The 25,683-nt window shown below is 47.6% G+C and overlaps 1 protein-coding gene and 1 non-coding gene across 2 annotated transcripts in view; one reads left to right on the plus strand and one right to left on the minus strand.

Annotated features, from left to right (window-relative positions):
• Positions 1–25,683, plus strand: part of IQCA1 (IQ motif containing with AAA domain 1) — a 1,010,495-nt gene that overhangs the window by 817,309 nt on the left and 167,503 nt on the right. The gene's annotated exons all lie outside the window — the stretch shown is intronic.
• On the minus strand, positions 4,027–4,213 carry LOC138490660 (U2 spliceosomal RNA). Its single transcript, XR_011275585.1, has one exon. It is a non-coding gene; the product is annotated as a U2 spliceosomal RNA (small nuclear RNA).

The following is a 25,683-nucleotide window of genomic DNA, read 5'->3' on the forward strand; positions in this document are numbered from 1 at the left end:
TTCAGGAGCGAGATGGGTCTCCGGTTCTTGAGGTCATCTCTCTCTCCCTTTTTTTTATACAAGAGGGCAATCGCGCCTTCTCTCAGAGTCTTTGTCATGCTGCCCTTCTCCGCCATCTCCTCGTATAGCGCAAGCAAGTCTGGACCGATCAGGTCCCAAAGTTCAGTGTAGAGTTCCACAGGGAGCCTGTCACAGCCCAGGGTCTTGCCGCGCTTGAAGTAGGTGGCCGCATGGTGCAGCTCCCCCAGGGTGAAGGGTGCATTCAGGCCTGCTCTCTCCTCTGGTCCCAGTGTCTGTGAGATCCCAGACAGGAACTTGTCTGGCTGGTCACCCTCTGACACCGTAGGCGAGTAGAGGCTGCCGTAGAAGTCCATGATGACCTTCATGACCTGCTCATTCTTGCCTTGGAGGTTTCCTTCTGGGTCCTGTAGTTCCACTAGGGGTGGGGTAGTGGAGTGTAGCTTCTTGAAGAAAAATGTGCTGCATTTTTCATCCTTCCCAAGTCGCTCGACCTTGGAACGGAACATGACTTTACTGGATTCCGCTTGGAAGAGGTCATCCAGCCCCTTCCTGGTTTCCTCCAGGTTGTCTGGCATTCCCAGCCTTTCGCTTGGAAGAGGTCATCTAGCCCCTTCCTGGTTTCCTCCAGGTTATCTGGCACATCCCAGCCTTTTGCTTGGAAGAGGTCATCTAGCCCCTTCCTGGTTTCCTCCAGGTTGTCTTGCACGTCCCAGCCTCTGAGCTTGAGTTCGAACAGTCCCTTCAACCGTGATTGCAGGGCTCTGAACGTCCTCTTATTTTCCCGTGCCACAGCTCTGCTGACACCCAAGAGAATGCCGTACACCTGGGTCTTGGCCCACTCCCACCACTCTCCTGTGGATTGAAAACAATCTTTCATGCTCCTCCACTCTGCATATGCCTCTCTGAGGTTTGCCTTTGTTTCCTCACTCTCCAGCAGCATGCAATTCAGCTTCCAGGATCCCAGCCCTGGAAAGTTCCCCAGTGAAGCTGATTGCTCTGTGGTCAGTGAAGTGTACGGCAACTGTGGAGCTCTGTTACCTGCTTTACCGTCTGGGAAGATGAAGGTGAAGATGAAGTCGATCCTGGAGCGCATGGAGCCATCGAGACGAGACGACTCCAGTAGTTCCTGGCATTTGTCCCCATGCCTCTGATGACATCCCTCAGGGAAGACTCCCCGACCACATCCCGGAGCAGCCGGGACATCGCGTCCAGTCCTGCAGAGCTGGGTCCCATGCGTACGCCCTCCTCTATGGTGCAGTTAAAGTCATCCCCCCACCAGGATGGTCCTGGAGTTAACGAGCAGCACCCTCAGGTTCTCAAAGACTTCTAACCGTTCATTCTTGGTTGGGGTGCATACACATTGATCAGTTGGACTAGTTCGCCGGCCCATGAGCCGTTCACGGACAGCATTCTGCCGGTCACTTGCTCGGTTACTGATTCAACCGTGAAATGCCTTCCCTTTACAAGAATGGTCACACCCGAGGACTTGCAGTCATTCCCTACTGACCAGAAGGATGGCCCGTGACTCCACTCTGCCTCGAGTTGTTTGTACGACCGGTCATAAGGTATTCCACACTAATGGGCAAAACACACATTGCAGTTCTGGGCTGCCAGAAAGCTTATCTTGCTTGCCCATCGGTTCCAGTCATTGAAGCTTCTGACATTCAAGGTGAGCAGTGATATGGCCATCCTTGCAATGTTTAAGCTACAGGTTCTGGTTTTCTGGGGCGGGTTCTTGTTCGGGTCTCTGTTTAAACAGTGTCCGAGCCGTCACCCTCCTGGAGTTCCATTCCATCTGTGTCTGAGCCTTCTTCAGCTCCCTCTCCAGCCTCCATGCCGGGCCCTTCTGGCTGCACCTTGGCCATCAATAATTCCATTAATGCGACTTGCTGGTGCAGGATTGTATTTTCGCTGAGGGGTGCGTCCTCGTCGGAGTCAGTGTCGAGAATCCCCACCACCTCCTCTTTTGCGCAGGCTGCCTTTTTGGTGGCAGTGTGGAAGTCTGCCTTAGTGGGCATGGCTATCTTCCTCGAGGTCCGGGTGTGCCTCTATAGACTCGCTTTCCTCGTCAGGTCGCTCTGATGTGGTTTTGCGATTAGACAGGCTTCTGCTCCGGGGTCTGCCCGGTCCTTCCTTTCCCTTTTTGCCATTCCTGTCCCTCTTCAGTTTGGAATTTCTCTTCCTCTTTCCTCCGGTGTTCCCGGGGTGTTCGGAGTCTGAGCAGTTCTCAACTTTGGGAGTTGGGGGGGGGCATCAGGGCCTCCGCCTCAGTGACCTGGGGTGCCAGCACCCTGTTTTCCTTTGGTGCCCCCGTATTGAGGGTGGGAGGTACTGTGTTGAGGCTCCAGTCACTTCTGGCTTAGCTGGTCCACTGGGGTCCTGGACTGGGTCCGGTGCCAGCTCTGCCGGGCTTGGCGTCTCTGGGACCTGCAGGGGCGCTGCTGGTTTTGGGTGAGCTTTGCCCAGGTTAGCCTTCTCCTGTGCCTTCCATGCCCATTCAAAATCTACACCCTCATCTCTGATCTCTGTGATCAGAGTCGCAAGAACTTTTGTCGCTCTCTTGCTGATGAAGACCCTGCTGGCGAACTGGAGGACCTTGACTCCCTCACCCGCCGGCCTGTTGTTGGCCGGCTGTGGGCCCTTGGCTTCCCCAGCTGCCATTTGGGCGTAGGATCTCGATGAGAACGGGCAACCGTAGTATGTATGACCCTGTGCACCACAGAAGTTGCACGTCTTTTGGCTCTTACATTTCTGGGCATTGTGTCACATCCCTCTGCAGTTACGAAAAAATATCAGGGGGCATGCACTGGCTTTGTGGCTCTCACCATCGCATCTCCTGCAGGTGAAGGGTTGCCCTTGGTACCTTATCCTCCCATCATCTGCTCCGAGGTAGAACACTGATAGCTGGTGCCTCAGGCCGTCCTGACCTCTTTTCAAGTCTACCGTGGCTCTCCATGAGGTGTTCGAAACCCCATTGGTGTCCCTGATTTTGGTCGCCCCATCCTTGATGGTGCCGTACCTCTTCAGCAGAGCGCCTATGTCTGATTCTGAAACGTGCAGGTTAGTCATCTCTACCGTTATCCTTATTTCCTGTGACTCCCGCTGCGTTTGCATATCAAACGTACTGTACGGGGCTTCCTTCGTTTTAATCTGGAAAACTTCCTAGTATTTTTCGCAGAGGGCCTGCGAGACGAACGTCAGAAGGAAGACCCCACAGGACAGGTAGTCCTGGAAGCTTAGGAACTCGCCGGGGCTTACCCCTGTTCCCAGAACAACCTTGTCCCAACACATTTCACGGTCAAGCATTGCACGCTTGCCGTCTACCTCCTTGACCTGCAGCCGGATTGTCTGTCTCATCAGGAGGTCCAAGGACTAAGACTTGCTAGCCCAGGCCGAGCTGTTGCCCCTGGTTTGGCCCCTGTTGCTGCACCCTAGCTATCTGGCTTGGCCCTTGCAGCCTTGCTGGAACCTCCTGGCTTGCGCTTCTGCCCTGGTTCTGGGCCTCCACCTCCTGGTTGGGTTCTGCTGGTGCCTGGGGAGGCACCTCCTTTCCCTCCAGCCTTACTGGGGTGGCCGGGCTGTGCCTCGCTGCCACCTGTTCCAGCTGTTGGGGGTGCCCCCTCCTGGGTACCTGGGCCTCCCTTCCCAGCTCCTCCAGCCCCTGTCGCTGGGTTACCTCCAGCCCCTGGTGCTGGGGCATTTCTGGCCACCTGCGCTGGGTCCCTCTTGCCCCTGTCGCTGGGTCCCACCCACCCTGCCGAGGGTACTGTTGGCTAGCACCAGTCCCTGGTGCATGGATTCCTCTTGGGGGTACTGTCCCCCCTGGACAGTACCCCCAAGTGTCTTGTGTTCGCCTTGTGTCCCTGAGCTCTCTGCCATGTCTGGGATGGCCTCAGCTCAAATTTTGCCTTTTCGGCTTCCCTTAAAATTGAGCAAAAAGGCCAGTGAATTTGGAAATCGCACTCCGACAGCAGCTGGGTCACTCTGCACTGCCATGCGCTAAAAAGTGGGTTATGGCTGCAAGCAACAAAGCATAAATCCCCACCTTAAAGGGATGAGTCCAGAAAGGATATTCCCCAGCATGCATCCACCTATGCGCCAGAAATGATCACCAGTGCCTATATAGTATCCAAATCAAAAAAGATAAGAACAGATACTACACTTGATCTTAGCCAAAAGGCAGAGAAGTGATTTTTGATGCTATACATACTGATCACCAAGCTGCAGTTTGCCTAAAGTGGGCATGTGTATGCGCAGAAGTCTCATTTCTGTGAGGGCCTTCTTCATCCTGACATGGCTACCCAAGGGTCTTTGTGCCTGGGGGCCATCTTCTCTAATGCATGCCTGGGTCCCCCATACAATTCCTATTAAATAAAGAGGTGATGAAATGGTCTGTGAACCAGTGGCACAGACCCTGCTCCCACAGGCGAGCCTCAAGGACGTTGCATTATACAGTGTGCCTCAATACTGTATCCCAGGGGTTTCAAAATCAACACTGAGGTCCAACAGTTTCGACAACACTCTGGCTATCAATCAAGTTCACAAGAGGTCTCCAGTCTCCTTGATCTGGGATTAATTGTCACGGGCAATGCTAATCTCAGCCCCATATCATTGAGCTGTTGGAAGATCCCTATAGGGTGGTGATGAGCAGGGTCACTGAAAATCCCTCCACCTGATGAGCACAGACGAAGACCATGTCCCTCACTGATACAAGTAGACTTACATGTTAGTGTCATGGAGGGTGGCATTTGGAGACTACAATTATGGGTACACTTAGAAAATTTGCTATGATTGAGCTAGAAGCGAGAGTGTTTATATCATTGGCAAACTCCCTATCGCTGTGTTAGATTGGACATTTTCTTATAACTACTGTCAAGTTGTTTCAAACATGCTGTAATACACATTTTGTTAAAAATCCAACCCTGGCCCAAGCTGCCCAATGCTTCTCCAAAGTTTCAGAAATACTAGGGTCTGAACTCTCCTGGGAATTTACCACAGTGTTCGGTCCTTTCCATATTTTAGATCACTGCATAGAATATGCCACAATAATCCATAAACTAATTCAAGAATGGGTTACACTGGAGCCTAGATGACCCTAGATGTTAGCTCAAAATCCTTCCTAAGAAGATGCAGCAGACTGTCCTCAAACAGGGAAACAAGACTGTAAATCCCAGATCATTAAGGCAGGCAAACATCCCACCTATCGGGGATGGAATGGAGGGTCCCTCTGCCATAGCTAGAGACTAGACCTTGCTCAGTCAAAGGACTTCCCTATCATAAGGGCAACCCCTGAAGGCCACCTCACCCTTCATACAGTTGCACCTCTGCACCATCACCTTATTTTGCAACAGCCCCTTAACTGCACATGTTGTGGACAATGCAGCTGCCCATGAAGGCCACTCAGTATGGAAGACCAGGCAGCAGATGAGCAAAGTACTGATGTTTGTGGCTGCTGAACCGAGTGGAAGAGGGACTTCCTGAAGCTGCTCAATTAGATGGAGACAGCTTTGTGAGCGAAGTGTTGGGAGTTTGTAAGGAGTCCTAAGGCAGTTTGCGTTTCGCTGGCTTGAAGGCACAGAGGGCCTCTCCTTCAGGAGCGCTGGTCAGGATAGCCTTACTTCCATCGTATATTTAGCAGCCTTAAGCACCAACAGCATTGCGACCAAGAGTGAGAGACAGTATCAGTGAGTGAGGTGAGCCAGGTGGAAGCAAACTGGAAGGCAAGAAAGAAACCGTGGACTACACAGCTAGTCCTTGGTCCACCTTGTAAATCAGCAATTCCTGTCAGATGAGCAGAGGCTCCTGAAGAGTGAGGAAGGAGACTCTAAGCAGGGCGTGGTGAAATAAATCCCTCTGAACCCAATGCTCAGGAAAATGAGGACGTAGCCTCAGGACTTGAAGGAAACAGAGTGGCCTGTGTGTCCACAGAAGGAGGGACAGGCACTGGTGCCCTATAATTGTGCGCCATCCCCATATCAACAGTGCTGGTGTGTATGCCCCTCACACTCTCTGTGGGGACGTTTCACACTGGCTGCAATGGAGCCTCCCACAGCCGCCACGCGCACACCATCTTCTGTCCCCACAAATATTTACAACGCTGGTGTGGTTCCAAGCCCGGACCCAGATTTGATACCTCGCTTCGATCAACCGGCAACAAAGCACGGGTTTTCAGTGTGGTGTACTTTCCTTAAATCGTGTTGGCGTGGTTCCGCCTCTACACACACCCAGCGCTGCTGTCACTCCGCCTCAATTTTGGTTTTCTGCCCTCTTTCCATCCCGTCTTTTCTATTAGCAGTGACTAGAACTTGTTAGCTTCACAGAGTCTTCCGTATGCATGCAAACAATTATGCGTTAATTCATGGCTTAAGACTAAGGAGGCAACGTTTTGGTGGAAGGGAAGAGAAGCCATACATCGTGTGTAATGAAAAGATCACTCAACCATGGGAAGGCTGTCAGGATAAAAGAGTGATTAGACTCTTACCATGGGAAGGCTGTCAGGATGAAAAAGGGATTTGAGCCCAAGCACGCAGTTCAGACTCTACTCTATGTAAATATCGAGATATTTCTAGTTAGCGTTTAATTATGAAGACTATTTTTTTTTTAGGTTTTGACAAATGTATGCCATATTAGAACGTGTGGCTTTTCCTTCCCACAAGAGAATCTAGTTGGAATCCCACTAGAACACTAGACCCCCATCTCCTGCACAGTTCAAGATCCCCTTTTATTTGATGGTGCGGTGTCTTTACGTTCAAATATCAGTAGAGCGAGACGTTTTTCAACCTCATTAGTACGACCTCCCCGAGTGACCGGGCTACTTTCCAGACACTCATGGGGGAAAGTATCAACTAAATGAAGGGTTTCTTGTCAGGCACTTCGTCTGCACACCCAGTGGTGACCTCACACCACTTCATAGTCTAAGGCAGGACCCCTAACAACTGCCATGCTGGGATCCAGCTGAAGACCTGCAGAAGGTGTTCAGCTGCTGTAGCTGTTCAACCCGCTCAAACGCTGCATGTGTGCTGGTGAGTCACCAGTAGAAGACTTCTGTTCTGTAAATGATCTTCCAGCTCTGTGGTCCATATGTCTTGGGATCCTACATCATGCTCTGTATCTCAATCTGCTTAGGGGGCACCACCCCAGTGGTAAGATATGCCAGACCGGAGTTTGAAAAACTGGCATGTGGCATGGATGGGGTTAATGCACCTTCCAAATCTGGGAGATATTTGAGACTGGCTGGATGAGCACAGGCAATTGCAGGAGCTGCTCTGTCTCAGGGAGAAACTGAGGTCTGACCTATCATAAGGGATATGCTGAATGAACATAAAGCAGCTCAATGTCCAGTGACAAGAGGAAGATTATCCATAGAGTTGACCACTTGCCTGTCACCTTACATGATCTTTCTGGATTTTAAGGTGATCTGATCACCTGCGCCCTTTAGGCAGACATCCCCACCTGATCAGAAGACGCAACAATTCCATCAGAGCTCCTGCCCTTGAGCCATCTTATGAATAGCAATGATGTCTCTCGCTTTGCGCAGGGCTATCAATTCCTTATTTCACCATGTGTGAAGTCCTGGTGGGATAGAACTTATTTTTCCCATGGAGATTATTTGTACCCCAAAAGCAAAAAGACTGTGGTTTAAAACTATGATGTCTTTTCAGCCAAGTTGGAAATGTAAGGAGGAGTCTGGTTGTGGCAAATGTTCTTGATCATTGTTAGCAAACATTCAATTTTGCTTAACCAGTAACATATACACACCCGTAAATGACCCGGCAGTTCAGATTTTAACTTCCAAAACGACACATTCTGTTACGTAGCTTAACCTTTGACATCTGCTCTGCCCCAAACATTTTTAAATTGTGAAAACAAAGTATTCATATGATTGACAGACTCAACGAGGGCCTTTCCCGGTGAAAGCCATGGAGTCTTTGAAGAGGGCAAGTCGGGTCCTGTGATCTCTGGCTTCCCCCTAAGCAGAGAAAAGTCTTGAGTAATTCCACCCCGAAGCCTCTTAGACACTGCAGAGGCAGGGTATTAACCAAAGCTGCGGAGGGCCTGTGTATAATATATGCACCCATTATTGAAGCAGAAACATCGTCCAATAGCTGGAAAATGCGTTCAAATTCTTTCACAGATAAATCTGTGTAATCCTTGCATTTTGATAGAACAAGGAGCATAATTTGGTTTCATGGACTAAAGGAATAGCGTCCATGAATTACCAGAAAATAAATTCTTATGTGGTTTGCTGAAAAAATACCCAGTATTTCAGTTCCCACTCAAATGCCCCGTCCTGCCCTACCTTGCTAAAACATGCACACACAACAAAGAGTGCTCTAAGGTGTAAAAAAGCTGAGATTTGTTTCAAGTCCTGTTTTTGAAATCGACTTTGCAGAAATAGTTATAAAAGGTTTACAGATGTCTTTCCGACTCTAAAGGAAAGGAGTGGCTGCTAACCCGCAAAGGCAGGGACCTCCACCTGACAAAGAAAAAGTAACCAATTAAGGCTGCAGTCTTGTGTGGCAACTGTACTCCTACCAATTATTCTAATTCCTGTTTTAATCATTTCAAGGAAGCATTAGAGTTTTATCATTCCATGATTTTTCATGTTAATGAATTCATTTGCAGATCATGCATCCAATCACAAATGAGCAGGTGAATCCCACTTGGGCACATCCCTTCTTCAGGACTCACGCGCACTCAATGCATCCGTGTCTAGTATTGTCACAGCGTCCCTTCATCCAGGGTGACGTCCCTTTACTGGATCTGACAAATGCACAGGCTCAGAGGGTCTGACATGAAAATACATATGGACAATGGCCACATAATTCCTGCTTTGCAAAGACAGACTAGTCCCCAAAGCGTCTGTGAAAAGACACAGAACACAATTCTTTTTTAGAAATGTATGAAACCTTATTTTATAATAAGCAATTCTAGTGAACTCACTAAAATAGGCAATTTTTGGTTGCCACAGCCGTGAGGAATATATATACTTTTGTAAAGAATGCTACACACTTTTTTAAACACACACTACACCGTTTTCTATAGAACTCTACACTTGAACAGTTGAACATTGTTTACCAAGATCTCCTGCACATTGATTAGAATTAATTGTGTAATTATTTTCAGGAATCGTGTGTACTTTGACAAGAGGGGCTACTCACTTTAATAAAAGAGTGTTCCGATTTTTCTGAAGAATTCTTTTAGCATTGTTTTTAAAGGGGCAGAACTTGTTTTGTATTGGTCACAGTTTTAAAAGCATAATTATGTTCTAGAATCATGCACATATCCCATAAAATATTTTGCACATCTTTTAATAGAACATTCTGCCTCGTCAGAGGAACATTTTGTACACATTTTGTAAAGAACATTACACCATCTTTTCAACCCGTACACTAAAAGGGTTGGTTAAAAGACTTTGACATGACAATTTTAAAGAAAACATCCCCAGTATCCCTTAGAATGTTCTAAACATCTTCAGAAGCTTAAAACTCTAGACATTCTTTTGGAAATATGCAGCGATATTGCGTGTTTTCCTTTGGGGAGTCGTGGCTTTTCTGTATTTTGTTGAACTTTGGTCTATATTGTGTATTTATTTTTGCCTAAAATGAAAATGATGTTCAAGAGCCACATTTGCAAATGATCTGCCTGATGGAGTTGTACAGCATTGGTGAGACACCCCCTGGGGGGATGGGGAAGTGGAGCTTTATTGAATATTATTACATTTATTGGATATTAGGCATGTCAATTCTAACAGACATGACGTGCACAGGAAACAGTACAACTGTCCCGGGATAGGGTGCCTTTGCAATAGGGGGCGGGTGATTCAATGAGTGTATGGTAGTTACTGAAGCAGTGTTATAAAGAGACATTGTCCTGCGGACAGTGACTAACAGATCATTGACATCCAATCACACCAGTCTTTTTGCCGCATTTTTCCTGGTATTTCTTTAAGGAGGGCAAGGCCACCCCCTCCACCCCCCGTACCTTGATCCCCTGCTTGCCCACACTTCCACTACCCTACACATCAATGTTTAATGTACCTTTACCCTGCAAAACAAAACACTGCAAAAATGCAACAAAATTTCCACTTCACCAAATGCAGTGAAACAGCCACGATCAGATGGACAGATTCTCAAGAAACAGACATATATAAGAGCCTAGTGCCAAACCATGTGAATAATATACATGTTGGCACATCATCACATTTGTGGGAAATTATTAGGAGTGGTTGATAGGCTTGAGTTGGTGAGCAATAGTAACCGGGGGAGATGCACTATTTTCCTGGCTAATAAGTGGAGTATGAGTCTGGCCTTAATCAATGCCACTGGTGGGCTGGCTTCAATGTTCAGTATAGTGCATTCCAGTAGAGGTGGGTGAGGAGAGAGAAAGGGGAAGCAAAGGGGGCAATGATGGAAGAGGACGAGGAGAGGGCGGCAGAGGTCTGTAGGGGGGGTTAGAAAGAGGGATGCAGCCAGCTAAGTAGAGCAGGGCAAGATCATGAAGAGGTTTGGAGATAATGAGCAAAAACTTAAAGAGAGAGTGATTTTGTGTGTGCGGAGAGCCATCTTGGCGTTGTCATTGTGTAGTGTTTATATGGGTGGGTGTGGGGGGCGGGGTAAGCAGGGAGGAGACCAAGAAGTACGCCCAAATGGTGGTCCAGCTTGCAGAGCACCAACAAGGCCCGAAGCCAGTGATAGGCAAACTGAGAAAATGTAAAAGCATTTTAAGGCTAAGACATATTGTTTTGTCGGTCCACTCTACATAACACTCAAAAACTCAGCTGAAGAGAATTTAGAAAGATTCATTCTGTCCGATCTTTGACACGCAACATTAAACACAATTAATATTGTCCAGTCTCAGTATGTAATACAGTATGATGAAGTTCATTGGCCTTGCAAATGTGTGTTTCGAGCTTAAAGAACATAGGTCTTCATCAGGGCTAGGCTCAAATCTAATAAACACAACTTCCAATGCAATTCTACTCTTCTCTCCAGAGTAACTTTTTTGTCTCCCGAGTGAAGAGATGACCACGTCCATGCCTGATCCTCATTTGATCCTGTTAGCAGTTAGGTACTTAGCCAGATTTCTACAGTTGAAGATCCGGCCACTTGTGTTGGGCTATTAGCAGCATGATAGAGGGCACTTTAGGTGTGGAAAATTGCAGCAGCACTAGGAATATTTTATATTATCAGATATTAACCTCTACTTAGGAGGTACTATTTTGTGAAGACTCATAAAGTTATTCTGGAAAGAAGAGTAGAATTGCATTGGACGTTGTGTTTATTAGCTTTGAGCCTAGCCCTGATGAAGACCTATGTTCTTTAAGGTCGACACACGTTTTGGCAAAGCCAATGAACATCATCATACTGTATTAAATACTGAGACTAGGCAATATTGATTGTGTTTAATGTTGTGTGTCAAAGAGCGGACAGAATTAATCTTTCTAAATTTTCTTCAGCTGAGTTTTTGAGTGTTATGGGCACGGGGCCGACAAAACAATATTTATTTTTCTGTGTCAGGCTTTCTTTGGTACTTAGAGTCTGCTGTCATTGGTCCATGCAGCAACAATACACTAATTGATTTTGTATTTGTGTATTGTCTAACAATCGACCCCATTAGTGAGTGGCCTTCACAGAGGAGTATTGGTCCATAGATCTAGTCATCTTAAGGCTATCTTGGCTGATCAATTGTATGCGGGCGAAGAGCCACTGTATCATTCGGGGTGCCGTTTGCATATTCATTGACAAGCCATGGTTAGCTGTGGTTTCTCCATGGTCAGCCATAGATCAGCATGACTTGTGCTTGACCTTTCCATGTTTTTGTCACTCAGTCAAACCAATTGCAACACAGTTCAGAAATAAAAAACTTGAGCTTTAAACAGATGTATTTAGAGAAACTGAAAATATTGTTATCTACGAGCTGCTTAAAAGGTCAGGGCTGAAAAAATTACAATAAGAATATCCGTAATATTTTACATTTGTATATAAGTGCATTAATTTCACAAAGCATCACAGTCATAGTCCATGTGGGGTAAACGATTTCTACAGCTGTTTCTCTAAAGCATACAATGTTTAAAGAGAATGTCCTCAAAGAAGCCAATAAATGTGTTTTGTGGCCACTAGGGGGCCCCAGTGAGACAAGGTAGTCATGAGGGTAGGGGGGCAGAGATGTTATGAGGTAACTTGAGGAGTTTTACTCAACTCCCGGGCGACGAATGCCTCTTTCTCAGATGGTGCAAAGTGCAAGAAGAAAGTGCAGCTGAAGTTCAGCTGCAAAGCACATGCCTATTCATTTCCCTTTCCTCTCTTAAGGCACGCGCCAGCCTCATGCAGAGCGCTCATCCACGGTCTATTGGCACAAAGTGCTGGGCTTCCCAACAATATGAATTATCTTCAGGACTTTCCAAAAGATGACCAGTCTACATGGGCGTAATTTTAGGGGGGACAGGGGTGTTTGTCCCCCTCCCAACTTTCATGGCACACCATTGTGTCCACATTCATTTGGCTGGGGCACCTTTCCTTCAGGTGTCATGTCCCCTCCAACATTTTCAGAAAAGTTACTCCACTGCCAGTGTACAGCACAGCACTCTGCTAGTGCAGCGGGTGTTATGGGAATGCCTACCTCGTATGTTTTTTCTGTGCCTAGGAGCAGGGGTGGACTGGGAAGCCACCACTGGCCCAGGCATAAGGGACACCAGCCCATTTAAAAAAATGTTTTATTGATTGCTCGGCACACAGAGCATTGTGAACGCTTTTGCGCTCATTAGCACCTCCATGGAATAAGAAGGCCTCTAGGCCCATTGCCAGCATGACAGTGTCCGCAGTACTCGGATGTGTGTTCTTGCTGCACTTTTCTTAACAGGCCCTGCCCTCCTGGTCTGCCTTATAGGGCCCTAGTGACTTTTAAGCCCCCCTCTCTGCCTTTTTGAAAGCCATATCTAACAAATTTGACAATGTGCTGCTAAAATCTTCTAAAAACCCAGAGTATCCCTTTATTTTAAAGTCTGCTTTCTGTTTTTTTCTCGAAGTGGCAGGACAGTAGTGTGTAAGTTGTCTGCATTTCTGTTAGTTTATTTAATGTTCCTATTTTCGAGAACCTAGATTGGACATAGTTTTACTTTGGTACCTGCCGTACCATTGTTTGTTTGTGTTCCTTCTATGCCACCTTGCAGTCCAGAAGAGTACAGCCTGCCTCCAGCCCACACTACCACGGAGGTATAGCTGTCAGACTGTGGCTGTTTCACCTTTATGATTGGGATCACTGCTGGTTTGGTAGTAGGGGGAGGAGTGGGCCCTTTAGCCACTCCTCATTGAATCACAATAACAAGACACATGCAATAAACAGACCATCCCAACCAGCAGGGCTTTAAGTGGGCCGGGGCCAGCCGGGGCCGAGACCAGCAGGCTCAGAAATCTCATTCTGAGGCGGGGCCCTGCCGGCCCACTAATCTCCCCTGACAGCCCCGGCTGCTAGAGGATAAGGCTTTTTTTCTAAAGCCTGAAGCTCTCTCTTGTGTGCGAGAGCTTCAGACTTAAGAAAAAAATGCCCTTAATCCATAATGGTTGCTCCGGCACCTGCGAGGCATCCCTTTAAGAAAGAGGTGGCCGTGGGCCGGGCCACCATTATGGAGAGAAACGTGAGGCCACTGGAAGCAGAGGCCTTTTTTGAAAAAAATACTAAAGCTCCCACGAATGAGCACGAGCTTCAGGATTTTGCAGAAGAGACCTCTGCTTCCAGCGGCCTCACCTTCTTAGCCTTTATGGTGACACTGCCCCTCACCAGCTAGCGAGGGGCTGCGTCCCCATTAAGGCTGAAAAGGCGAGGCGCTGTCCCCTGCCAGGCAAGCATTTAGAAAATACATGCTGAGATCAGCACTCTCCCCCCAACCCGCCCGGGGGAGAGGGGGCTGATCTCTACAAAAGGCTTTCTGGCAGGGGTGCCTGTAGCCCGGGGCTAGTCATGGGGGCGTGGCCTAATGCGCACACAGGCGAACCCCCCCCCCTGCCATTAGGCCATGCCCCCTTGATGAGCCCTGGTACATTTTTTAGTCCCACTTAAGGCACTGCCAAGCAGGCACAGTAATGGATCCTTATTGCTAACAATTGACTTCCAGAATCATCTCTTTTATGGCATTTTATATCATGCAATAAACTGCGTGAATGTGAAATGCAATGCCTGACCAAGGTACCCCTTTGACTGAGTCTGCGCAAGTCTCAGCGCTTCGAAGCCATGCCTTTGGGAGTTAAGCTTCATGTATACCCTGCATAGCATAACCAGACTGAGCAGCACCCCTGGCATGATTAAGCAGCACAATGGATGCACCCATGGAGCTAATCGGCACAAGCGAGCAGCACAGTTGGCACACATGAGCAAGCCCTGGCTTAATTAAGCAACACCACTGGCATAACTGTGCAGAGCCCCTGGCATAACTGTGCAGAGCCCCTGGCATAGCTGAGCAGAGCCCCTGGCATAGCTGTGCAGAGCCCCTGGCATAACTGTGCAGAGCCCATGGCATAGCTGTGCAGAGCCCCTGGCATAGCTGAGCAGATCCTTTGCATGACTGGGCTGCATGAGTGGAACATTCATCTGTTGAAAATTCAAGCAGATATACACGAGGATAGTAGTGCAGCACCAGTGGCGTCGCTAGGGAGGGGGCCTGGAGGGCCTGGGCCCCCCTCTGAATTCCTGCCCCCCCTTGCACCTCTCCTACCTCAGCTTGCCTGCTCTCTCTACACTGTTTGAGTCCTGCACCCTGCTGATGGCAGCCTCAGCCCTGCACCAGTGTCTGCCACCTCTACTGCTATGAAAGAACAGAGGCTGTCATACGTCTTCATAAGCCCTCGGCTTGACTCATAAGCACAACAATCGAAACAGTTGCGTTCCCTTTGCAGCTAAAACCAGCCCCTCCAATCAGAATGGAGCGCCGGAAACTGCTAATGATGGGCCAATAGTCACTGAATGCTTGTGTGCCTGCTTTCTGATGGGAGGGGAGGTGCAGTGGGGTGTGGGTAGTTGGTGTGCACAAACGCATCTCTACAGGAGCGCTTGTGACATCACACATTCCTTTCATAGATGCCCCCGCACCTTACTTTGTCTGTGGCCCCCCTACTTTTTTCTTTGGCCCCTCTGTGCCTCTCCTAAATTTGATTCCTGGCGACGCCACTGTACAGCACCCTGAAATATTTTAGCAGCGTCCATGTGTATATTTGCTGCACCCTGGCATATGACAGGAGAATTATAGATGATGATGGCTTTGGCATATCTATTGGCACAGGGCCAGGGTTGCTGCTGTATATCTAGTTACTAGTCCCATGTTTAAAACTGGCGACTTTTGAGCCGGATGAAAGAGAGAAGATTCTACCTAGCAATCCGTCCGTCCCCTGCACACTTTCAATTGTTTGGACAAAGGTCCAATACTGGAATTCATCAAAAAAAGGTTTTTTTTGAAGATGTCTTATATTGACTTGTGCAATTATAATATATGAAAAACAAAGTCTTATACACAAGGAGTGTTTTAGAAGTAAAGTCTGTATTTCAATGAAAAGAGGAGGGTTAGGATGACTATTTTTCAAGGCTGACAACAATCTCTGCTGTGAATCCAACACAACTTTTGCTGGCCACAGCCTCTTACACTTCCGGCTAATGCCAGCTCTCCCCACTTCTGACCAGCGCGATAATGTTAGTGCACGCTATGCACACTGACCACCAGTGCAAACCTCTTGCAGTGTCCAACAGTGCAATATTGTAACATCATGCAGCAGTGCAAGATTCCAGCACTGTCCGCCAGCGTACATCAGATCCTCTTAGGAGGGTGAGCTTGAATGCAGACTCTGTGCACATTCAATCCTTGGCAGCTCTGCTGAAGGTCTCAGGTGGCAGAGTTAGTGGGCGTTCGAATGAACCCAGCCTTTTTCGTGAGGGGGCGGTCGATCCCGCTGTGAACCCCCAGAGTCGGCCTCCTTACGCTCCTGTTGTATTTTGCTGGTCGTGGGTCATTGCAGGTAGGGTAGCTAGTTTTGGAGGAGGGCTGTGAACGCTCCCTCCTCGCCCTGTGTGACAGCTGGAAGTGAACTGGTGACCCATCGCAGCTCTAATGCGAGGCAGATGTGGGTGCCTGTCACCGGGGCTTTGCTTTTCTTCGTTAAATCAGAGCTCATTGTGGTTTCTTTGGAAACTGCCTGTGACATGCAAATATTGAAAGCCAGACTCGGAGTGGGACGAAAAATGGGCCCGAAACACTTAAGCAAAGTGTCTCACCTTCGTGAAACATCGTGTGGCTATTTCCAACTCTCTGTGAGTAGCAACGTGGGCACACTTTGGGGAACATTTGGGGCAGATTCAAGTTTACTTTAAAGCACACTGGATTTGTTACATTGTTGAAAAATGAGGACCAGCATGAGGCACAAAGAAATTAATGAAACTGTCCGCCGTTGATCCACAAAACCAGTCCATACTGGCCTGTCGGGTCGATTGGTAGGGCGCTGCGCTACAGGCCAGTCCCAGCCCGCTGAGAGAGCATCACTCCAGGCTTCGAACATTATGGGCCACCAAGCTGCCCCCCCCTTCCCTTCTTAGGCAAATAAAACGATGAGCTCCGTGTAAGACCTGGTGTCTGGCTCACACCCGCGCCTGCACTGACCAGCTCCTCAGCATCGCATCCAACACGATTCAGCAGCAAGCTTCCAACATGCTGTCCCAGCCAACCACGTCAGAATAGCGCCAAGCGGAGCCAAGCCATGAGGGCAACTGTGAGGCAGGTCCTGCTGTCCTTTCTGGCAGCAATCTGGAAGTGCAACGAGACAGTCAGTGTATTGTAATGCAGTGCCCACACCTGCAGCGTGAGGTCGCCCTCCAAACAGAAATCAACAAGCGCTCCAATGAACGCTAATGACAATGAGCCGCTTATCGAATGTGTCATGTGGCCTCGGAGAGTAGAGCCATTCCTGCCCGGTGCATCATCTCGCCTCGCGGAGCCCACACTACATGTCTGATGCACCTCTGCTTCATTGTATCACACGAACACAGTCTCCCTGCAGGGATCCATCTGGAAGGCAGCATTCAGGGGCCGCCTGCTGCCTTCTCAGACACAAAGCTCTCTGGATAGTTCCGTGTACACATGCTAGGCTTGTCTCTGTGTTGCGTATTGCTGCCAATGTCCTGCCTGCACCGCATACTGGTGACAAGGTCCACCTCCAGTGCTTACTGATGCCAAGGCCCACTTCCCAAAGTCAGCACCTACTTCCTATTGCCAACAACCATGGGGGCTTTGAGCGATTGGTGGTACAATGAGGGGAATGGAATGGTTCCGTCAATAATAATAATAATAATAATAATTTATTATGGAACAAATCGTTTTATTGTCCTATTGTGCCTACCAGCAAACAAGTCCCAACATGCATATTGTGCTATTGGTTCTCCGGATGTTTTGAACTCCAACTCCCTTCAGCCCTAGCCAGCACTGTCAATAGTGAAGGATCATGGGAGTAGTAGTCCAAGGCATCTGGAGATCCACAGGTTGCAGAGCCCTGGGCTAGAGAGCCATGATTGGCAAACGTTAACAGGTGTAATAGGAAGACGCTTGGTGTCTGGGAGCTGAGCATTTGGGGAAATCCAGTGGGATGTTCCTGCTCTCAGCCCAGGAAAGTTAAATGCACGTGGTTTTGCAAGAATTCACTGCATTCACACCCTCCTTACTTCATTCCAAATATCTGATAAAATCACGTATGGGCTGGTTTGTTACTCAGCCATTAACAAAGGATGCTGAAGACCTCTACAAAATAGTGCCTTTCTTAGCAACGATCTTTGGGTGAAACGTATAAAAGCCTGGCTCAGATAATAATGTATGACTACGAAAACGGACACAGGACAAGTAGGTTATGGAAATATGTTCAGGGCTAACAGATAAGGCAGACCATGCAACAAAGCATTAAATAAAAGCTTGGCCGTGTGTATTATACAAAAGACTATCATTATTCCTAAAACCGTAGAAAACTTTGCATTGACCTACTTGCATGCTATATGTAATATATGTCGTCTCGGGAGGATAGCTCAGCGGCAACGTGCTCGCCTTGGAAGCAAGGCGAAACAGAGCAACACAGGTTCAATCGCCGGGTCCGTGCTTAGAAACCTCTGGGAATTAAAGTGCATTATAAATAACTTATCATATTACCTGTAACTTTTCCAGGATTCTGAAATTACCAAATCGAGAGTGAAAAAAAAGGAAGAGGAAACTTATGGAACAATGGGAGCAAAGAGGGGTTGAAAAAATATAAATTCCTAAGCAAAAACAATGGGGGTCCTTCCGAGTTGGGCGGTAAGGGTTTACGGGCACCGGTAAGGATGCCGGTCCCGGTAAACCCTTACCACCCTATTTTGAGGTCCCTTAGCTGGTTCCAGCAGGAACGGCTGGTCTGACCAGCCGTTTTTTTGCGGGACCCGTTAAGGTACCCTGGAGCTAATAATGGGCCCGTTATTAGTGCCTTCCCCATTGAGCCTTATAGGGGCTCAAATGGGAATGGGGAATGGTTTACTGAATGGGGACTTACCGAGTCCGCATAGGTCGGAATGTCCAGGTAAGTCCCCATTCAGCGAGACCGAACCCGGAACCGGGTTTGGAGGCAGCCATGGCACTAATAGCGCCATAGCTGCCTCCAAACTCATAATGACCCCCAATCTCTTAGTTTAAAGTTAAGTAAAATAGAACAGTCTCTAATTGGTGACTCATTCCGAGTGCGGCGGTAAGGGGTTAACGGCGCCGTTAAGGATGCCGGTGCCATTAACCCATTACCGCTGCATTACAAGGTCCCTTTGCAGGAGCCGCTAAAGGGCCAGGGGGTTATTAACAGGCCCGTTATTAACGGGCCCGTTATTAGCTCCATCCCCATTCCCATTGAGCCCTATGGGGGCTCAAATGGGAATGGGGATGGGTATTTTGAATGAGGAATTACCGGGTTCTCCAAGGTTGGAATGGCCCGGTAATTCCTCATTCAAGGAACCCGGACCGAGTTTGGAGGCAGCCATGGCGCTAATAGCACCATGGCTACCTCCAAACCCGTAATGAGGCACGAGTTACTGACACAAAGTGAAGCACTGGGAGAAATACCTGGATAAAGAGTTAAATAATATTGATTAAGCTAATCTTTTCAAGTTGCCAGGAAGCCCCCTTCCTTGCTTAATGAGGATAGCACTCTTTCAAAGTATGCCTGAAGATCCCTTCCTTGCTTTAGCCACACAAGGCCATTCTAAGTTTGCAGTGAGATCCCCCCTGTGTTTTAACAGGAGTATGTCAGTCTTCATTGGTTTGGCTGCTCCGTGGAATCATTAGATCAATCTAGTTCCACAAAATGATCTGCTAAGCCACCCTGAGTGAGGCTTTCCACTATCTAGGCAGGGCTCTGCAACCTCTCACTCTCCAGATGTTTCAGACTACAATTTCCATGATATCTGGCTATTGACTATGCCGGTTACAGGTGATGGGAACTGTAGTCCAAAACATGCAGAGAGCCAAAGGTTGCAGACCCCTGATCTAGGCTGACTTTACTTGCATGCATTTTCTTAGACAGGTGACATCAATCAGGACAATCATCTATCTATATTTGGAAAACGCTTTGCCAGAGCTGGGTATGTGGATCTGTGGACTAATGCATCCCCAACAGGGGCTTCTGTTCGTCCTCATGGTAACAGGTTCAAATCCTTACTCACCCTTCATCCTGCCGATGTCGATCAAAAGAGTACCATTGATCTGGGTAACAATAAACATCTGTTATATGTGAATAGTGCCAAGATGCCCCTTGAGGGAGGGGTAAACATGCACGTGTTATGGTATGTGTCAGTTCCATTCTTGGAATGTTTCATCATTATGATGTTGTATAACAGTTTACCAGGCTCTAGCTGGAAGTCACAATCCTCAGTCTCCAGCATCACAACATTCTTATTGTTGTGTCACTTTTCCAACTATACACACAGAGCCCTTGTGCTCCCTATTTACTCCATCCCAACCCTTTTTCTTTTTCTCCCCTATTACACATTTCCAACAATCCCCCATTCCACCCCCCAAAATTTTATCTAAATACTATATTTTGAAACTGCCTGAAATTCTCTTACATTTAGTTAGTTTTATCCACCCCCTCCCCCTCCCAAACACAACATCCAAGAACAGCTCTGGCAATGGTGCAACAGTGTGTAGGCCTGGGAAAGGCATTTGCCAGGCACTGCCGTAATGATACTAAATGTCCATTAATGATAGCAGTTGCAAAATGGTGTGAGTACTCGGGCTTATAAATAGGAGGGTCTGGCAAATGACTGTACACTAAGCAAAACTGTTGGCTTTGCCAATGCTTGTTTCTTTTTACAGGACTTAAGTGAAGGATATGCACACTGCCTATAATGGAAGTGGCTGAAGGCAGACCTGCTTAAGACATTGTTATTACACAAGTAGCACGTTTACAGCTTCAATTCATCCATTAACTTGCAGAAGACTGCTTTGAAATAACCCAGCCAGGCACTTTAAGTGCAAAGGATGATTGTATGGCTTGATAAGTGTCATAATCGCGTGCATGGGGTTGGGTGCGTGTGTGATTTGCGTGCAGGTGATTGTGACGTGATCCGGACTGCAGCGCGATACTCAGGGTGACAGTTGGAGCTTGAGTGAGCGGAGGTGGCTGCAGGGGCGTGCGGAGCCGGTGTTTCTGTCATCCCATCGTGTCTTGTGTCAACCTGGTGTGTTAACTGAACCTAGACAATAAACATAATAACTTCAGTACCAGAGCGGGAGTACATTAATTACGTCAATGGCGACGAGGAGTGAAAAAGAGACGCGTGCGTAACCATCTCGACCGCCGCTGTGGGGGGTGCAGCTGGGACAGGACACCGCCCCCAGTTAGTATTCCCCACACCCCAGGGCGTTTTAGAGGCGGCTGGGTGCTGCTACTTATCGCGCCGCTGCCAGCCAAGGCGGTTGGCAGTTGCCTGCAAAAGACGGCGGCCAACGTTCTACGTGGTCAGGCTCTGGAGAGAAGGTGACGGAGACTGGGCCAAATCGGGAGTCACTGTCCAGCAGGTAGAGCAGAACCTGGGAGCAAAGCAGCACTCCGGTTTACTCGACTGGCCAGTGTATGACCCTGTTTTGCCAGCCGGCAAGGAGGCTTTGTTCACTCGACAGGTCGGTGTACCGCCCATGTTGCTAAGGGGCGAGGAGGCAACGCTCAATACCATTTGGCTCCTGATTGGCAGAGGGAAAAGCGTCCGTCAAGGCGTACAGTGGGGCCGTATTGGCGAGAGCGGCTCCATTTGTTTCCGGAAGTTGGATTGCCTCAGTGAATCTTGGGACTTGCAGTACCCAGGACAGTCCCAGTCAGGTGCACACTCTTTGTTGGTACTGTGAAGGAGTACACAGTGCGTGGTGCCTGATGATAATGTGGCCGGCTATGGAGGGCATTGTCAACCTCAACGGATGGCATGGCCGGTGTGGTGCGTGTGGAAATTGGACTATGCGAGGTGCAGACACCATGACGGCGGAGTGGTGTCGGAGCAGTGGAGGTGCTGCTCAATGGTCTGTGCACGGTTCGGGCAGCAAGTTGGAGAGAAGGCGTTGGTGCAGTGGAGAGATGGTCCATGGTGGTTTGGATCGCAAACTTCTGGTCCAATGGTGCCCTGGAGATGGTGGAGATCATTGTTGCTGGAACTGTTTTTGTGACGTGCAAGGGCTGCGTGAGGATCCTGGACGAGGCATTATCGCAATATGACTTCTCAAGTAACTTCGGGGAGGTAGGTGTTGTTCGGGTCTTGGTTATGTTGGTATGCTTGGAATGTAGTACTGTGTGCGCGTTTATGTTCGTGTGTGGCCCGTCTGTTTAGGGGTTTAGATGTTTCAGTCCCAGGGTTTGGGTGGCTAGTTGTGGCGGCTGTTGTCGTGTGGATGTGATGTTTATGTGGGTAGCCGCGGGTGTTAGGTCCTGTGTTTTTTACTTAAAATGTAAAGGCATACTGTATGTAACGGGCTGTTTTCTTTTCAGGTAGGGGTTCGGGTAAGGACTGCCCTGGAACTTCGGATGGTTCATGACTGCTTTTTTCGGTCTGGGGTATCAAGATTTGGGACACATTGGGTTTACTAAATTTTGTTTTTGTGAGCTTTGCAAGGGAACCGTGATTTTCTGAGCCTACAATCGGTGCTGGTTTTCTTAGGATGAAACGCACTGAGGATCGGGGACAGCAAACTATTGGTTCTGTTAGCATTAATTATTAATGTGCAGAGGCAATTATTGGGCTCTGTCAACATTGGTTGTTGATGTGAGAGGCAATATATTTTCCGTGTTAAGGATTCACGGTTTTGGGGTGGATCTTGGACATGTGGTCGGGAGGAGGCTACATGATCGTATGTATTTCAATGGAATTTTGTTTAATTCATTACCAACCTGGTGTGCAGTATTCAGGTGTTCAATGTTGAGCTGCTGGTTGAGTAATGTGTAGCGGTGCAGCTTTATGGGTTATGGCTGTGTTTGTTATGGTTTGAGCACGGGCTGGCTATGTCACTATGATTATGGTTACGTGGTGGCGGTATTTCATGCCTTGGGAGTTTTGTTTGTTTTGCCAGTTAGTTTTAGTTCAGAGATGCTTGCCATTTAGGGTGTTTATTGTGGTTGTGCAACTGACATTGGTGGGATGTTAGGTTTTAGGGGTACTTCCATAATTTTGTTTTCTCTCAGTCTGGTAGTGTTTACATTGGGGATGGTAGCATCTAAGCGGTTGCCCTAGGAGATGTGTTACTTGGTGTATTGATGGCTTAGGTCGTAGATGTTACTTCTTGTTTGCGTATGAGTGAATTGGTGGTATTGGTGGTGTGGAGTTGGGTTCCCAGATTGACATGGTAGGTAGCGCTGGGTGAGCTCGAGGCAAGCTGGTTTGTGCTTGGGTGTGGCAGGCCTGAGGCCCTGGGGGGCAGACTAGGGCGGTAGGAGCAAGGTGCATTTATGGTTTGGGTTGTTAGTTTGGTGCCCTGTGTGGGGTTGCGGAGCATTCCGGGTGTGGCAGGCCTGGGGTCTTGAGGTAGAGCTTGAGACCGGTGGTTGTTCTTTGTTTTTTGTTTTTGGTTCTCTAGGGTCCATGTTCCTGGGGCAGATTGGGGGATTGTTAGGCCCTTTTATCCAATTCGATGGGTCTTATCCTTGTTTATATTTGTTTTTCGGATTATCAGAGGGCTTGGAATTAGTGTTTATCAGCTTTTAAGTGGAGGACGGTATGTGGGGCTACTTGGTTGGGTGAATGAGTTGAGTTATTTACCATGTTAGGAGAAAGTTGGTTATTGAGAATGGTATTGCAGTTTAGTTACTTTGGTACCATATCTTGGCCAGTTGTTGTGGTCTGGTTGGGTTCAGCGAAGGTTTTTCTACTTCCTTTGTGCTTCAAGTCTGTTGCTTAGTTGGCCAGTTGGTGATAGGGCTCGAGTGTTTAATGTTGTCATGGTGTGTGCAACATTGCTGGTTAGTGTTTCACTCATTTGTTCTGTTGGTGTATAAGAGAGGAGGATGTGTCATAATCGCGTCCATGGGGTTGGGTGCATGTGTGATGTGTGTGCAGGCGATTGTGACATGATTCGGACTGCAGCACGATACTCAGGGTGACAGTTGGAGCTTGAGTGAGCGTGTGAAAACAAGGAAATAATATGAGGCAGGGTAACCAAAAAGGAAACACACCAAACACAGGTTACAAAGGAACATACAAAGTACTTTATTTTATACTGAATCCAGTTACAAAAGAACAGAACAAAATTCAGATAGCTATCGACCCTCAGTACAACACAGCGAACTCCGGCGTGGTTCGGTGTGCTCAGTGAGTGCAAATATTCATTGAAACAGTCAGGCTTTTATACATTTCTCCAGCCTGTTGTCCAGCCTTTCTGCAGGTTAACCATTCCATAAATAAGTTACTGCTCTAGGGTCCCTTGCCAGGTCAAATCTAGTTCATCTTAGGTTCATACATTAACAAGAAGAAATGGTAATAATGTATGCTCTAGGCCTAACATTACAATACGGGACTTAGTTTATACAATGTAGTTAAGCAGGTGTTCTCATTCAATTATAGATCAGTTTCGGTGATACAGGTAATCCATTGCACACAGGTCAGCAGAAGGACAAGGTCTCAGCTCATGACCCTAACAAGTGGCCTGCAGGCAAGTTATACATTAGCTGTACAGAGGTCATGACAATCGAGTTCTGTTCTGAATAACATAGGCTACCATTTTAGCTCACATGGTGACTTTATAGAGCAAGAAAACCTAAAATGGCGGCTTGAACCAAAATGACAGTTTACATGGTTTCTAAGGTCAGGACCTTTCAATGCGAATTTATTCACATGTAGTTTATAAGCAGCTTGTTAGCAGCTTGGCGTAGGCCGATATACATATATTCATAGCAATAGGAGGCACGATATAATTTCTAGTTTGACAAACCCTCCTTTTGGCCTATGCCAAGTGCTAAACTACTTCTGATCTCCCTGCAAATAACTCCATGTGTCATCGTCCATACACCCTGAATACCTGTCAGAAATATCTATCGCCATTAGATCTTTTACTAAGATCTCTTTCAGTACATACTCCTTAGAGGTTTTATCCCGGGCATACACTTTATGTCCTATTGTACCTATCGCCTGAGTGCAACATCCCCCTAGCATTGAACATATACTTGGTAGACATTGGATACAACAACAAAGAAATAGCAGAATTCCCAAAATAATCAGCAAGACTGAAAGCACTTTCCAACCCCAAGACCGCAAGAAGTCCCAGAACCAAACGCTAAGATCCCAATTTCCCTCGGGAACATGCACTTCTGAACTAAGAATGTGCAGATTCTGTATTGCCTTAAAAATTGTCGGTGAGGAATCTGGTACGAAAACACAGCAAGCGGACCCCACTAATTTGCATACTAAACCTCGTTCTGCCAGAATGACATCTAATGCCATCCGATTTTGGAGTGCTACCAATCTGATTGCTTTTTGTTCTAGTGTCATATTGTAGAGTATGTCCGTGGTCCGGTTGATCGTTCTCTCCAGTACCCTTGCTAATCCCCTAATGTTCTCAGAGTTTGTTATTTGTCCCCCAAAAGGGCACAACTGATTTTGCTATATCTCCCAATACTTGCCCAGGGGTATCTCCATTCTTGTCCCGCCGTGGGCGAGCCTTAGAAACCTCCAATGTACTAGCTACAAATACCCCGGGTAACAGGATTCCTAAATAACAGGTTCCCTGCCAATCCTTGGGCAACCAGGGAAATGCTAAACTACCACAAACAAAATAAACAGGCCCCCCTACAAACAGAGGCCTGTTTTCTCCAGTCAAATTCACAATGTTCATACAACCTTCAAAATCTCCCATTGGCCGAGTGCCATTTCTTTGTACACAAAAGGGGACCGAGTCAGGGCTATGATTTATAGAGTAAGAAGGAGACACAGCGTCCTTATTGCCTATCGGAGCCATTTTAAAGGAAATTAAAGTTTGAAAAGGAAGAGACAGTATATCAGACGGCCTAATAGAAGCGACATTAGGTTTACTTCTATTTGCAAAAGCGAGCATCCCAGGGGAGTTAATTCACGTTTCTCGAAATCATTCAAATGAGTTCCATCAAAGTTCCCTGAGATGCTATCATTCCAACGGCCAAAGAATAGTGCTCT

The sequence above is a fragment of the Ambystoma mexicanum genome, chromosome 9 (assembly GCF_040938575.1).
Source record: "Ambystoma mexicanum isolate Mex_15411 chromosome 9, UKY_AmexF1_1, whole genome shotgun sequence".
Lineage (NCBI taxonomy): Eukaryota > Metazoa > Chordata > Amphibia > Caudata > Ambystomatidae > Ambystoma > Ambystoma mexicanum.